Source organism: Mauremys mutica, chromosome 10 (assembly GCF_020497125.1).
Source record: "Mauremys mutica isolate MM-2020 ecotype Southern chromosome 10, ASM2049712v1, whole genome shotgun sequence".
Taxonomy (NCBI): Eukaryota; Metazoa; Chordata; order Testudines; family Geoemydidae; genus Mauremys; species Mauremys mutica.
The window spans coordinates 64,927,942-64,944,468 of record NC_059081.1 but is presented as its reverse complement, the minus strand read 5'-3'; the positions used below and the strand labels follow the sequence as shown (position 1 = coordinate 64,944,468).

Genomic DNA, 16,527 nt, shown 5'->3' with positions numbered 1-16,527 from the left:
GCTGAGTAGAGGGGGATGATCACATCCCTTGATCTGCTGGAAATGCCCCTACTTATACAACCCAAAATGCCATTAGCCTTCTTGGCAACAAGGGCACACTGTTGACTCATATTCAGCTTTTCGTCCACCGTAACCCCTAGGTCCTTTTCTGCAGAACTGTTTTTTAGCACTCGGATGCAGCGCATTGTCTGTGAAGACAGAGGCAAAAAAAGCATTGAGTACACTAGCTTTCTCCACATCCTCTGTCACTAGGTTCCCTCCCTCATTCAGCAAGGGGCCCACACTTTCCTTGACTTTCTTCCTGTTGCTAACATACCTAAAGAAACCCTTCTTGTTACTCCTAACATCTCCGGCTAGCTGCAACTCCAAGTGTGATTTGGCCTTCCTGATTTCACACCTGCATGCCTGAACAATACTTTTATACTCCTCCCTGGTTATTTGTCCAATCTTCCACTTCTTGTAAGCTGTTCTTTTGTGTTTAAGACGAGCAAGGATTTCACTGTTAAGCCAAGCTGGTCGCCTGCCATATTTACTTCTCTTCCTACACATCAGGATGGTTTGTTCCTGCAACCTCAATAAGGTTTCTTTGAAATATAGCCAGCTTTCCTCGACTCCTTTCCCCGTCATGTTATTCTGAGTCAAAGTCTGCTTTTCTGAAGTCCAGGGTCTCTGTTCTACTGCTTTCCCTTTTCCTTGTGTCAGGATCCTGAACTCGACCATCTCATGGTCACTGCCCCCCAGGTTCCCATCCACTATTGCTTCCTCTACTATTTCTTCCCTGTTTGTGAGCAGCAGGTCAAGACTCAGCTGCTGCAAGTAGCATTGCTATAGTGTTCCGGATAGTCGCATTTCTATAGGTAATGTGGTACTATTTGGTACACAGGATAATGCAAAGGAAGGCAAAAAAAGGGTTTACATTTGCATTATTCTGTTTATAGATTGTACTCCCTGGAGAATTCTGCATCACTGCACACACGCAGAATTCATATCCCCCACAGATTTTTTTTCCTCTGCAGAAAATATAACTGAAGCACCTCTCCAGCAGAATGTGCCTTTCACCCACAAGGGTCTGCTTTGGTGCCAGAATATAGGACAGCCACTCCTGGATAGGGAGTGGAAGAGGCTGCATTGCTCACAGCACCCTGCCTGTGGGGCCAGGTGACGAGGCATGGGATATGGGGTGGGGGGGAGCAGAGAGCAGGGCACATGGGGCTGCTGGGGAGTGTCACCTTATGTGTTATTTTGACAAATAAGATTGCTCTAACTTATATCCCCTTGCAGCCAATGGCTGCATTAGCCAAGGATCTGGCAGAGCACCATCCATATGGTCCTGCACCAGGTGTTCTCTATAAAATGAGGTGTAGAATTGGCTATGGGCAATCTGAGGATTTCCCGGTGGCAGAGGTAATCCTCAGCTGCTGCTTTAAGTTAGTTTTTTACCTGCTGTGTGCATACAGCAGGTGACACAGGGACCAAGGATTTTTTATGACCCTCATCTCTAAATCCCAACCCAGAACAACCCTCTCCAGCTCTCCTTATGGAGGGCCTATAGGCAGAGCTGCATTCTGCTGAACCACACCAAGCTGTGGGAGTTTGCCTTCATGTAAGGCAGTCTTATGTGTGGAGCTGGAATGAAGCATTAGAAAGGAGAGAGTCCTAGTAATGAAGTATCCTTCTATTCTACATACGCCGTTTCACAGTTGGGATCTGAAAAGCCAGGCCAGGACTGGACGTGAAAACACAGATCATGCTGTCATGCCAAAAACTTTCTTGCAGGTGTCTAAACAAAGCAGCTTCCCTGAATTCAACACCTTACAACTTTTAAACAAATAGTGTATTTGGAACAGGGGGAAGACAACTCTGCAGAATATTTAGAGGACATTGTTGAGGGACTTCCCAATTTGCTTAGGATTCATTTTACTCTTTTTTTTTTAAATCCTCTGTAAAATTCCAAATTTATCACAGTGTGTCCAAATAGAGGATTTCCTTCACTGTGAATGTTAAACTTCCAAATACAAAGAGCACAACATGCTGCTAGGCAAGATGAAGGAAGAAAACAAAGCATCTGAAGTCAAGTCTCCATGAGAGCACAACTCCTGTGCACATGGCTAGCTGGCTGTAGGAATTTTTTGTTTTGCAGTATTATTGCCCTCACTCTTCACACCCCCTTGTGACGCTGTCAGGAAAGACACTCTGTAAAGCTACTGAGATGCACAGGGGTTATAGAGTTCCCTTGCATGACTTCTCAACAGCTCACTCCTCCCAGCACATCAGAACCACAATAAAACCTTTAGCACCTTCCAGTGCCCACCGAAGAGGTTAAGATTTGGTCCCTTCTCACTTTTCCTCCCTCCCAACCTTGACATGTTTGGGATGTTAAATTCTTCTGCTGCTTTTTTCTCGCCCAAGGTGTTAAAAATAGTCTGCTTCAACGATGCAGACTAGACTTTCTTGAATAAATAATCTCTCTTTTTGGCATCAGATATCTGTGAATGGGGATCTAAAGTTGTAAATCCAACTTTATTTATTTATGCACAACATTTAACTGAACATCAACACTCTGAACTGCCTGAGTCCCTCAGTCTAATGGATATGTATGGACAGTAAAGCATTCATAGGAACAAGATACTGACAGGTTGTATAAAATCATCAGATTTACTCTGCTGATAAATTATTCACTGTAATTATGAGTCAAACACGTTATTTAAATGTATTTCTGGAGGTCAAATTAGCACAAATAATTTTCCACTGCATTATGATGTTTGCTAATACATTATGAAAGCCTTATTGTAATAGTGGTCTCAGTTAAGTCAATTTGTCATATTAGCAAACACCATAAAACTTGTACCACCCAAAGCCAATAAGACATTCTGCTGTGCAACATTTCAAATGATTTATACGTTGCGACTACATTTTCAAGTATATTTGCAAAGCGGATATCTGCTAATACAGTGGAAATTTACTGAGCCAAGAAACACACCTACAGACTCGCTATGTAACCATTGCTGGGCAATTTGCAGAATCCCATTGTTATTACAACAAATTGGAGAGATTTAAACTGTTCTTCTCCACCCCAAACCATGTGTGTTGCACCACGCAGCTGGTTTATTACAGAATAGTAAATATTATTTATGCAGCAATATAGGCACGCCTGGTGCTTTATAAACAAAGTGATTGATCCTCAGCAAGTTGCTTACAAACTATCATTCAGCTGCTGCAAACAATTATCCATAGATACTAAGCTCAGAAAAGAACATTAGATCAGTGTTTCCCAACCTGTGAGTCCCAGCCCACCAGTGGGTTGCAGGAAGGGTCTACATAGGTGGGCTGCCTGTCATTGCCCTCATGTAACTCTGTTCCCTACATGTGCCCCAGAAGCGCTCACCCCCCAATGAGCCCCCCCCCCAGGGCAGACAAAAGAGGCAGTTGGCTCTGGAGACCTCCACTAAGTGGCACTGCAACCTGATACATGGGAACTCAGCACCATTCAGGTTTGGCCCAGCTGAAGGGGAGGATCAGCTGGGCCATAACTGAGTGGCACTGTGACCATGCGCACGAGGTCTCAATGCCCAGAGCAAGGAGCCGGGCCTGGCCATGACAGACAGGTGCCGTTGCTATGGGGGCAGGGCAGGATAGGCTTGCTTTCCAACCACAGTCACTCCATGGGAGCCTCCCAGCCAGCCGGGACTGCAGGATGGGGCAGGGCTGAGGGAGAGAGAGCGAAAGCAATGGGGCTGGGGGTAGCCAAGCAGGAGGCTTGAGAGAAGGGAAGTTTTCCGCTCTTTGATGCGGGGGTGGCCGTCCTTGCTCAGAGGGGTCTCTCTGTTGTTGTCAGTTAGCTTCCCCGCCAAGACATAAAAGGATCTTTGAGATGCTAATTCTCTCCCAGGACAGAGACTGCCTAGGGAGTGGTTTGGTGTTTTCTTTCATGTTGTTGAAGCCTATGTCTTACTTCCCTTGGGAGTGATGACCAACAACAGGGGTGTAACAACAACCCTAGTAGAGTTCTCTATCCATAAGAAGCGGTGGGGCTGGGAGAGCAAGGGGGTTGGGAGGGTGGGAAGCCAAGGACAGGGGGGCTGAAGAAGGATACTGGCAGTGCACAAAGGACAAAGCTTTGGGGATTTTTTTTCTTCCAGGCTTATTTTTTTTTAAAACAAATTACAACAGTAAATAACGGACACAATAGTGGGTCCCCCCCCAGAAAGACATGATGCCATAGGTCTTAGCAAAAGGCTTGGGAACAACTGCATTAGGTAATCTAGTCTGACCTCCTGCAGGTCACAGACTAGAGGATGCCATTTACTACTGTCTTGAGCGCAACAATGAGTAGTTTTAACCTTATCAGTGTAACAGTTCCAGTGGATGTCTATAGGTGTGACAAGAGACAAAGAGACGGGGAAGGGGGAAATGGCAGCAGAGATAGCTGGAATTTTTTTTTTTTTTTGTCCTGTGAAAAAGAAAGTTCATCCCAAACCGGGGGAAAAAACAACAACAAAACACCACCACCAAAATAAAAAATTCTGAAAAATGCCATTGTCAATCAAAACATTTCATTTCAACTCGTTTTATACATTTTACAAATATGAATTATAAAATGAAATGTCATTTTGAAAAAACGAAAGAATTTAAACTTTTCATTCCAAAACCATCCAAACGGGACACCTTGGCAGTACTGTTTTTCTTCCACATCCGTTTTTTTCCCTTAGCATTTTTATCAAAATCGATTTTTTGGTCACAAGTTTTGGTTTAGTCTCAATGTCATTTTCCAAAAGACGTTTTTTATTTTTGACAGAAATGTTCTGACCAGCTCTGATTGGCAGCAACCTGCAGGACGGCAGCAAGATGCTGAGGGTACCCAGCATTACCCCCGTCACTTCCATCTCCCTTCCACCAGGGCCATCCTTGGTGTAACTGCTACCCCCAGTACACCCCAGAATCCTGTGCTCTGCCTACAGCGTTGCTTTGGAGGAGATGCAACGGGAGCCTACAAATCCAATGTCTGAGCACACCCGAGACTCAAAAATAAGAAACAGATGCTCTTTTGGAGGGGGAAGGGAGCAGAAAGTCCATAGCTGAAAGAGTTTGGCCCTGGCCTATCAGCAAAGGACCACAGTGGCCCCACTCCTATTCTAGGGCCCCCTTATGTGTGTCGCCCTAGAATAGCTTTAGCTGATGCCTCCTAGGTGGTCACCTAGTTAGCCTGCGTTTAAAGGCACAGATTAGCCCGCTTCTACCGGCCACACCCCTATGTTGGCGGTGGGGGTAGAAGTCCCTCTGCCACTGCAAGATTCTCCCTGAACAGTGCAATCACTCCAAGGCCAGTTACACGGGCTCTGTGCCCCGATGCCTTTGGCGGCGTGGTGCAAAGCAGCCACACAGCACTCTAGATTGAGCTTGGTATAGGTGGCTGTTATTTTTACAAGTGCTTCTACAGCCTCTTTTCTACAGTCCATGGAAGTGGCTTATTATTGGCTACTGAAAACGCAAGATATACCCGAGAGAGAGAGAGAGAGAGGGGAGAGGAGAGAATGAAGACCATTGTAAAGCTGGTGATGGGTTTAGGGCAGCTGGTCTCCCTGCTGCCTGGTGGGTGGGGGACAGGGAATGGTATTTTTATTCTAATTCACGCCTCATTTTTTCCTGGAGCTGGCTTATTTAATGACCAATAGAACATCTGTATTTACTGGGCTAGGTTCAGCCTGCCACTGGAAGGGTTGTAAACTGCACCCTAGGGGCATTTGCCTGTGAGGGAGGGCAGGTGGTGCTTGCATCATCTCCTGGCCCGGAGGGTTCTTCTAAGGGATGACATGTTTAGTTTATGGCTGGTGCTCTATACGGTTTTAGATCATGGCTTCTGGCATGCTAGTAATGAGCCCACATGAGAGAGATATTGAATGGGGGTTGTGGCCGTGTCCTTCCTTTTACTGTTCCAACTACTTCCCGAGCAGCATGGGCTGGCTCTAGACCCCCCCTGCCTAGTAGGGTTGTGAATACCCTACCACCACCTTCCGTATTTATGGGTAGACTTGCTGGTGCTGACCTAACGTGGGGCTATACAGAGACCATCTTGTGCAACCACAGGGGAAATGAATTCTCTTGCATTAGGGCATAAAATGATCACTACAGGGATCAGAAGGAATTATCCACTAGTAGGGCACAATTAGGCAAGCGTGGGGAGATTTTCCCCCTTCTTCTTGAATCTCAGTCTCCACTACTGCTAGAATTAGAATAGAGGCTTCAGCATCCGGCCATAGCATGGAAAATCCTGTATTCCTGCGTTTCAGCTCCCGGCAGCAGCTTTTGGTCCCTCTCACCCCTGATCTGTGCTTAAAAATTAGATAAGCCTAGCTACACTGCTCAGAGGGGTGAATAATTTCACATCCTGAGTGCTGCAGTCAAATCGGACTTCACCTCTCAGTAGCGATGCAGCTAGGTCGACAGACAGAATTCTTCTATTGACCTAGCTACCGCTTCTCAGGGAACTACATTGATGGACAAAACTCTCCCATTGATGTGGGAAACATCGACACTGCGGCACTACATCTGTAGCTGTGCCACTGTAGCACGGGCATGCCCTACGGCCCCCTCTACGTTAGGATTTAAAGGTGTTAGATCGTGTTACCTCCTCAGAGTCTAGTCAAGGCAAAGCAATACTTTAGTATGTATTAAATATGCCTCAGGATCCTCCGAGGCCTAACTCATTTTAGCACAGGCTAACATGCAATTGCTTTATTTTGACTGGAATTTTAGGAGGTGTTAAACTGATTGAACTAGGTAATGGGATCTCCTTCCCCCTTCCCCCTTTAAATTCTAGCCTGGAGAAGGCCTAACTGGCTCTTACTGCTTTTTCATACAATTCAATAGTTGGGTTATGGGTAGGGACAAGAAGATCCAGTGAAGTTACCCAAGGTCACAGAGGCAGGCAATGGCACAGTCTTGGCTAGAACCAGGACATTCCCGATTCACTTTCATTGCTTTGATCGCCCGAAACAGCTTCTTTATTTTAATTTGGCTGCTTAATTGTGGTGAAATTGTGAAAGGAACCAGACTGACAGCACAGGAAAATAAAGGCTTTTATGCATCCTCTCCTCCTCCATCACTTCATCCCTACCTAGGTGGACCTCTTCTAGGGGCAAGTAGTGCAATTTCCATGAGAAAGGCAGACAAAAGTAAATCTACTGCACCCTTTGTAATGGGGGGATAACCTGCCCCAGCCCCTCAACTCTAGTGCCGACACCAGCCACAGATGGACCAAGAGATCCCATGCGGCTCCAGAACACCGCTCTCCACTGAGTCACGGTGCTGTTCTATCATCTCCGGGCTAGTCTGAGCCCTTCGTTTCCAACAGCGCTTAAATATCATTAAAAGAAAAAAAATCCTTTTGTTAAGACTGCGGAAATTTTCAGTAAAATGAAAACAAATTGCTCTAAGTAAACCATTTGTCACAGTCTGATTACTTTGCTGCCACTCTGGGAACACCAATTTGTCATGCTAGATCAGGGCAACAGCAGGCTGACTATATGAAATGGCAGGCTGCCTTCTGGCTCTTTGCTTGCAACCAGTGAAGAGAACTTGGATCCCCCACCTTCCACACCAGCTCTAGGGGTTTTAAAATGGGAGGAAGGATGGTTCTGCTATTAAGACACAGGACTGGGATTCCAGAGACCTAGGTTCAGTTCCTAGCTCCACTACAGACTTCCTGTGTGACCTTGGGCAAGTCACTTACTCCCGCTGAAGAGCACAGAGAAGTACCTCCTTTGTCTGGCTTGTCCATTTAGATTGACAGCTGTTTGGAAGAGGGACTGTCTCTTACAACAGTGCCCTGATCATGGCTGGGGCTCTAGGGCCTGTTGTAAAATATACATAAACTGGCTTCATCATTGAAGAAATGGATATGCCCTTTTTGAAAGGATGTGCCTAGGCAGTGATGAAAGCTATAGGCAAGCCTACAGATGGTATTGCAGGGGCAGATGTGTCATTCAATTTTGCAATGGAATTTAGAATATTTTCCATATTATACTATCCTCTTTCTAATGCATCCTTTTTTATGATGATTATTATGATTATTATTTTTACCACTGCTACACATTGAACAGATGTCTTTAGTGATGTCCACATAAAAAACAAACACCAGAAACTGGAAAGGATAACAGACACGTACAGTGTGACCATAACTCCTGAGGTATCTAGTGCAGTGTTGCAATACATACCCAAGCATTCTAAGATCACACGTAAGACCCATAAATATTATGAGATTTGCTTAGAATCACGAGAGTTCATTAAAAATAGATTGGGGACTCTTTATCTGCCTTCTGGTGTTTGAACCTTTAGGGTGAATTCAGGTCATATTCCCAAGCTTTTCTCAGCAAGCCTGAAGAGTTCAGTTTTCACATATTCAGATGACTGTAGAAGCTGAAGCTTTAAGAAAAAGCACCAAATATTGTAAGACTCAGGATAAAAGTCACAAGAGTTGGCAACGCTGCTACTGGTCACCACAGAGACAATGAGCTGCTAGGACAGGTACGTCAGCAATACATAAAGAGAGCAGGGATAATAGAAGGGAGGAGAAAGAAACTGACACTAGGAGATATGGGACAGGAAAATGGCCCTGAGAAACCCCCATGGCTAGCTAATGAAGAACAAGAAGGGGGTTTCCTCTCCCCCACTGCCCCCACCCCCTTCTCTCTCTCTCTCTAATTATAGGAGGCTTTTGTGGGATGTTTGTACTGCAGTTCTTGGAGCTGTCCAAGCCCTATATAAGAAGATGTTTTAATCCCAGAAAGAACATAGTGGGGAACCTGTTAAATTTCATTACATGCTGTGGCAGGGAGACACCCCAGTGTGCCCCCTCATGGCATGACAAGGCTCTGCCCGCACATCCCACTAATCTCCTCCTCCTCCTCCCAGGATTCAGAAAGAAATCAGTCATCCAGAGTCTTTTCGCGATAGTCTCCTTCTCCTGAAGTCTAGCTGATTTAATTCACTTCCCCCCAAAAAACCCTACCTCTAGGTTCAGGAGTTCCCAGTCCTGCTAGTCAGGCCCAACGTCCTGGCATCCATAGCCAGCAGATTCTCCCTCAGGAGCAGGGGACGTCCCAGCCCTCCTTTGGGGCAGAGGGGATTTCCCACTCAACTTTTCCCATCTTGGCACAGGACACCCAGCCCTCTCTGTTGGGTCATGGTTAATTCAGGGATGCTCTGGCCTCCAAGCAGCACTTCAGCTGGCCCCTTTTTTACCTTTGTCCTTTTCTCCCTGGGTCTGGACTGCTCAGCAGACAACAGCATTCCTTGACTGGTGTCTCTGGCAGTGTAGGAGCAGCCTGACCCTAAGAGCACCGCTTTCCAGTTGAGCTCTGTAGCCTTTTCAGGCCCAGGTGCTCATTAGTCAATTGACTGCCCAGGAGGCTGGCTGGCAGCTAATTGCTTACAGGCAGGCTTGTTTCCCCCCTAAAGCAGCCCATCACACAGCACTGGGGCCTGACTCCCCTTACAGGGCCAGCCACCCCAGGACCGACACAAATACGTAAAAGAGTCTTTTTGTGACCAAGGAGTTAATCATCCAAACAGCTAATTTACTCCTCCTGTTGCAGTTACTTCTGCTCTTTTTGTGCCTCTCGGCATTGCAGTTTCCTTTGCTGCCTTTAGCACGGGGTCCCAGAGCTCAGGCTCTAGCCTGAGCCCAAATGTCTACACCACAATTTCACAGCCCCGTAGCCCGAGCCCAAGTCAGCTGCCATGGGCCAACTACGGGTGTTTGATTATAACATAGACATAGCTGGTAAATCCAAGTAGTGTGAAGCTGTACTGCCCCAGAGGGGAGAGCCCCGCGAGGCAATGGCCCCGGTCGCATAAATTGTATTTCCCATTAAAGTTTTCAAAGGAAACAAAGTCTTTTTGTCCGAGGCAAAATGAGCATTTTAAGATATTTTTTGCCAAAAACAAAAAATAGAAAAAATATTCAGCCAGCTCTCTTCTAGGCAGATATCTGTGGGGAACACAACACATTCATTGACATACTCCTTAAGAGTGCCTGGATTCCACTTTATGGTCATTTAGCCCTACTGGCTGGTGCTGAGCTGGGGGTGGCCATAACTGCAATGTGTCCAGGCTTTTGTATCGGACACAGAGGTAGCTACAACACAGACACAAGCCAGAAGGATCAAATAAACCCCTTTATTTGATATCACGCTGCCTGCGTCACAACTGGATGCAGCTAGTACAATTCCAGGCACTTGATGCTGCCAACCTGATTGCCTTCTATGATGAGACAGCTGGCTCTGTGGATATGGGGAAAGCGGTGGACGTGATATATCTTGACTTTAGCAATACTTTTGATACGGTCTCCCACAGTATTCTTGCCAGCAAGTTTTAAAAGTATGGATTGGATAAATGGACTATAAGGTGGACAGAAAGCTGGCTAGATCGTTGGGCTCAATGGGTAGTGATCAACAGCTCAATGTCTAGTTGGCAGACAGTATCAAGCGGAGTGCCCCAGGGGTCAGTACTGGGGCCAGTTTTCTTCAACATCTTCATTAATGATCTGGATGATGGGATGGATTGCACCCTCAGCAAGTTCACAGATGATGACACTAAGCTGGGGGGAGAGGTAGATATACTGGAAGGTAGGGATAGGGTCCAGAGTGACCTAGACAAATTGGAGGATTGGGCTAAAAGAAATCTGATGAGGTTCAACAAGGACAAGTGCAGAGTTCTGCACCTAGGAAGGAAGAATCCCATGCACCGCTACAGGCTGGGGACTGACTGGCTAAGCGGCAGTTCTGCAGAAAAGAACCAGAGGATTACAGTGGATGAAAAGCTGGATATGAGTCAACAGTGTGCCCTTGTTGCCAAGAAGGCTAACGGCATATTGGGCTGTATTAGTAGGAGCATTGCAGCAGATTGAGGGAAGTTATTATTCCCCTCTTTTCAAGACTGGTGAGGCCACATCTGGAGTACTGTATCCAGTTTGGGGCCTCCCACTACAGAAAGGATGTGGACAAATTGGAGAGAGTCCAGCGAAGGGCAATGAAAATGATCAGGGGGCTGGGATACATGACTTATGAGGAGAGGCTGAGGGAACTGGGCTTATTTAGTCTGCAGAAGAGAAGAGTGAGGGGGAGACTTGATAGCAGCCTTCAACTACCTGAAGAGGATGGAGCTTGGCTGTTCTCAGTGGTGGCAGATGACAGAACAAGGAGGAATGGTCTCAAGTTGCAGTGGTGGAGATCTAGCTTGGATATTAGGAAACACTATTTCACTAGAAGGGTGGTGAAGCACTGGAAAGGATTACATAGAGCGGTGGGGGAATCTCCATCCTTAGAGGTTTTTAAGGCCCTGCTTAACAAAGCCCTGCCTGGGATGATTTAGTTGGGGATTGGTCTGCCTTGAGCAGGGGGTTGGAATAGATGACCTCCAGAGGTGTCTTCCAACCCTAATCTTCTATGATTCTATGGTTTTAGATCTCTTCAAAATACAGACCACTATTATGGTCCTCCTACTCTTGTTCATTCTTGGGGTCACTGGTCCTGCTAACAATGCTAGACCTGAACAGTCACCGTGCTAAGGTGAGCTCGTGGACAGAAATTGTGGCTGCCCTGTGGAGGGAAAGGAGGTGGATCTTTGTTTTAAGCAACCTTAAGAGGCTGGTGGTGCACAATCTGGTCAGACTCACTCTTTAAAGCATTGTGGGGGTGGGGAGGGGGATTACTACAAAACCTTTGTCCAAACATCACAATGGAAATTGAACCCTGTATTCTCCCACCAAAACCATGCGAGTTAGCAATGGGAGGACCAATGCAAAAAGCATAGTATAAAGGCTCAGAGATGTGCCACATTAGAAAGAGGCAGAATTTCCACAAATAGTATAAATGCTTCCCCGTTTACAGCACCTGGAGACCAATGAGCAGCAGAGGGCTTGTAACCATAGCAATCAGCTCCACTGAGAGAGACCCTTATTATGCTAAGCACTGAAGTAGTGGACGATTAAGGGGTGCTAAATGGGAATATTGCTCTACAGGGAAACTGGCATACTGGCTGCACTGGTTACACTGGAAATTGGCATTACTAGTTACCCCAACTGCTGTTTTTCTGTGCATAGAAAACGCAACCACGTACCTTCAATCTGAATAACTTCTGTTTTAGATGAAGGAGAAGCCAATAAAAGTAAAGTCTCCTTGGGAAAAATCAGAACTGCCTCAACAGGCTTCTAGATGTTTAAATGTGCAATAGCCAAACAGCAACACTGCGACACTCACCTACCTGTATACTCCATATGGATAAAGGGAAGCGGGCATCAGTTACAGTGGGAACCAAATGAGGTGGTTTGGTGCCTTACAGTGGGGGGAAATGGTACCCTGGTTATACTGGGAGACATGTTTTTGGTTTACTAGAGAACTGATATGCTTATCATGGGGAACTGGTTGCATTAAAAGCCTAGGAAGCTGTTTCCCTGAGAAACTGGTACATTGGTTATACTGATAATAACAAGAAACAGATTCTTGTTATGCTTGATTTCCTAGTATAAGCAGAATATTGGTTTAAGTAGCAAGTCTAGATTCCCCATTGAACTAGTCAGATCATTATACTGGTTACAACAGTAGTCAAGATATAAAGAGGGTGCCCCAACACTCAGTCGTGTAAGCTTGTACACTAAACAGCATTCGGTACAAGGCAAACAGGTTATCCTTGCTGCATATTGTTAGTGTGAAATATCACCCATTAGCCACCATTTCACTTTACCATCCATCTTGTCCACAAATATAGTGCTCCCCAAGGAGCAATAGCAGCACACTCACAGAAGTATGGGCAGCATTTTCACAGAGCTGGCTTTCAGGAAGGCAACAGCAGTGATCTATACTAGCCTTGGGGTGGCTTTAAATCACTTACTCTCCCCTTTTAAAGCTGCTCCGGAAGGGAGCAAGAGTAAGGGATTTGACCCTGACCGTGCCTCTAATTTCAGGAAGCCACTCCCAGTATTTCTCCAAGGCTTGTGAAACGTGAGCAAGGCACGTGCCTGCCATGAGCCTGTGGGCCCTTGTTCATGATGGCAAAATGGCACAGTATGTATTTTATCATTTACACTCACTGGGCCACGGCCTTCTTTGTGTGAGGAGAAATATTTGTGCAGGGAGCAGGAAACGTGAGAGTTTCTATTTACCCAGTTTCTTTCTCACAGGTCTGTCATGGGATGGGGGTGATGGGTTGTCATCCTTTGTGGACTGGGCAGGAAGTTTGGCAGCTAAACAAGCAGATGTCTCATGACACACACAGCTGCCCACGGCCATGTGCCACGCTGATTCTTGCCCTTCCATCTACCTTGACAGCAGCTCAGGACAGGAGGCCCTGTGGGAGTTAATGCTGCTTGAAGCAGCACTGACTCTCTGATGGATATCCCATTGTGGATCCAGTACGTCTGCAAGGAAGCACAACGGCTGGTTCTCCAGCCACAACCCAAACCCATATAAAGTCCAATCAGCAAAATAAGACACACGGGGAAAATGTTCCAGAGTCTGTATTCCCTGAGCTGGTTCTACAGGGCTGGATTGCCCCTGCTGAGAGGAGAATATGCCCTCTTCTCACAGGATGGGATACAACTTGCTCTCTTTCTGTCGACTACATGCTATACACGAGTCGGAAAACCAGAGCTGACTATGCAAGGGAGATGCAGTAGCATCTGTGTTTCAAGTGCTTTATAGTCTGAGTTTTCATGAATCAAGGGTAAAGCTAATTATACATACAACAAGGCTATATTGTAGCAGGGATATAACTAATAGCCTTGTCGCGGATGAGCTTTGTACCGTAATGTTTTGGATTCAGTGCTGGTAATATGGACATGGTATATTGATCTAAGGGCTTTCAGAGGCTGTGAACATCAGCATTATCTTTAGGAGAGATGTGAAATTTAAGCTTTTAACTGTTAATAGAAAAATCCTACAGTGGCTCTCTGAGCGTAAATTCAACTTGCAACAAAGGGGGGAAAACAAGCCAACACTATTTATTTTGTTACTTTCCAGAGATACTGCCAAAACATGGAGATACAGTCCAGGAAGCCAGAGAGAAGAGGATTTACCCACCTGCTGTCCTGTCTCATTTAAAAGCACAAACCGGTCCACCATGATTCATTAGGGGAGACGTACAAACAAGAAAGGAAACAGGATGAGAAACTTCTGCTACACTTGAAAATTGTGCTGAATAAGGGCTTTGGCTTTTGTTTTGTTGCTAACCCAGCAGTACACCGATCAGTGCTGTGCAGAGCGAAATATTGACCGAGTATGAGCTAAACACGGACTTTGATTGCTTCGGATTCCTCTCCTCCTCTCTATGACCAGCACAGCATGGACAAGCCACTCATGGTTTGGGTTTTTTGTAAATGTAGTGATTATAGTTCATAATTCACTGTCTTAAATGAATTGAAATGTAATCTCCATCTTGAGTATTTCTTGAGTGACTCTCAGCTTGATGGCTGAACATTGCTACGTCAGGACTAAACTGTCCTTTAACTGGACATGGACATAAAGGGAAAGATGATGTACTTGCTGGCACCTCCTCCATGACCTTCCAGCCCCTTGGGTCCAGCCAGCCCCTGCCTTCCTATGACGCCCTCATTCAGCATGTCATGGGAGGGGCAGAGAAGGGATGGCATGGCTGGGGTCAGCCTGTACCCTAGTGATTCTGTGCTCCTGCAACGACCCATAGGGGCCACTGAGGCAGCAGTGCAATTTAGGTGGCTCTAGCTTGTGCTAGGGGACTCACAAGCCTCCAGTTGTCCCCTAGTAGAGGAGGCACAAGCTGCACTAAAGGGAGCAGAAAAAACTTTCCCACCCTCGTAACATTTCCCAACCCAGGTTGCCATACAGGCGCACTTTGTAAAGTGTAGACAAGCCAACATGGCCGAGAACTTTACAATTGGAGAAAGAAGGTGTGGGGGAGGGTAATTTATTTTATCAAAATCTTCTGGTGGTGAGAGAGAGATGGGTTTGAGCTACACAAAAGCTTTTCTTCAAGTCTGGGAAAGATACTAAGAGTGTGACAGCTAAACACAAGATTGAAAAGATAGTTTCGTCCCTTAGACTATGTGCTAACTACTTATGCTAAACTCAGGGGCGGCTCTACGTTTTTGGCCGCCCCAAGCAGTCATGCCCGGGAGGCGCCCCGGAGCCGCGGGAGCAGCGGACCTCCCGCGGGCATGACTGCGGAGGGTCCGCTGGTCGCGCGGCTCGGCTGGACCTCGGACGGTTCGCAGGTCCGGCGGCTCCGCTGGAGCTGCCGCAGGCATGCCTGCGGGAGGTCCAGCCGAGCCGCGGGACCAGCGAACCGTCCGCAGTCATGCCTGCGGTAGGTCGACTGGAGCCGTGGGACGAGCGCCCCCTCCGCAGTCATGCCTGCGGTAGGTCCGGTCGTCCCGGGGCTCCGGTGGACCTCCCGCAGGCATGACTGCGGCAGGTCCGCCGGCCCAATCTGCTGCCCCCCCGGGAAAGGGCCGCCCCACGCGCGTGCTTGCCGCGCTGGGGTCTGGAGCCGGGCCTGGCTAAACTAACTGTTCAAGCTTTACTCCTGGGGGAATTCTGCACCAAAACATCTTACACACAATATTTTAAAATTTTGCATAGTTTCATTTCTCAAAATAACACAATATAATCACACCAGTTTCAATTATTTTGGTAATTTATTTCAAAATACCTATCAGCAACTATGTCTGTAACAATAGAGGCACAGAACAATTCCTCCAGGAGCAGAGTTAAGGAAACCCGTACGACAACCTAGTAAAACCCTGTTTCTCTACCCCCTCCCCTCAGAGCCCAGTAGGAGGGCCAGACACCCACACTTCCTCCACTCCAGAGACCAGCTGCAGGGCACCCCCAGCCCAGACACTTGCACACACACCCTATCCTCCAGAGATCAGCCGCGGGGCACCCCCTAGCCCAGACTCTTGCACCCCCAGACCCCAGCTGTGCCCCCCCCCCACAGGCACTCACAGCCTCTGTCCTGCAGTGCTCAGCCGTGGGGCGCCCCCAGCCCAGACACTCACGCCCCTTTTCCCCCAGACCCCAGCTTGCCTGCCCAGCCCAGAAACTCACCCCCCCCTCTCCCCCAGAGTCCAGGGATCCAGAGTGAGAAACAGCCTGATGCTGGGTCCTGGGCTTGTGTGGAGTTTCCTGCCTGCCACCCCTCCTTCCCTCAGGGCATGCTGAGAACTGCAGCTGCCGGGAACCCTCCAGCTCCTCCTCCCCCTCCCCCTGGCAGTGTCTTCTACTTCTGAGTTGCGCTCGGCCAGGCCCAGTGGCCCCCAGTGGCGGACAGCAGCTCTGCAGCCCATTTGTGTGGAGGAAAAGGAAATTCTGTGCAAAAAAAAAATTAACTTCTGCGCAAATTCTGCATGCGCAGTGGTGCAGAATTCCCCCAGGGGTAAATCTTGTATTTAGCTGTGACACTCTCAGTACCTTTCCTAGACCTGAAGAAGAGCTCTGTGTAGTTTCAAAGTTTGTCTCTGTCACCAACAGAAGTTGATCCAATAAAATATATTAC

General features: G+C 47.1%; 1 protein-coding gene across 4 annotated transcripts in view; it reads right to left on the bottom strand.

Moving 5' to 3' along the window:
* Positions 1-16,527, bottom strand: part of LOC123378274 — a 208,266-nt gene that overhangs the window by 63,511 nt on the left and 128,228 nt on the right. The window lies entirely within an intron of this gene.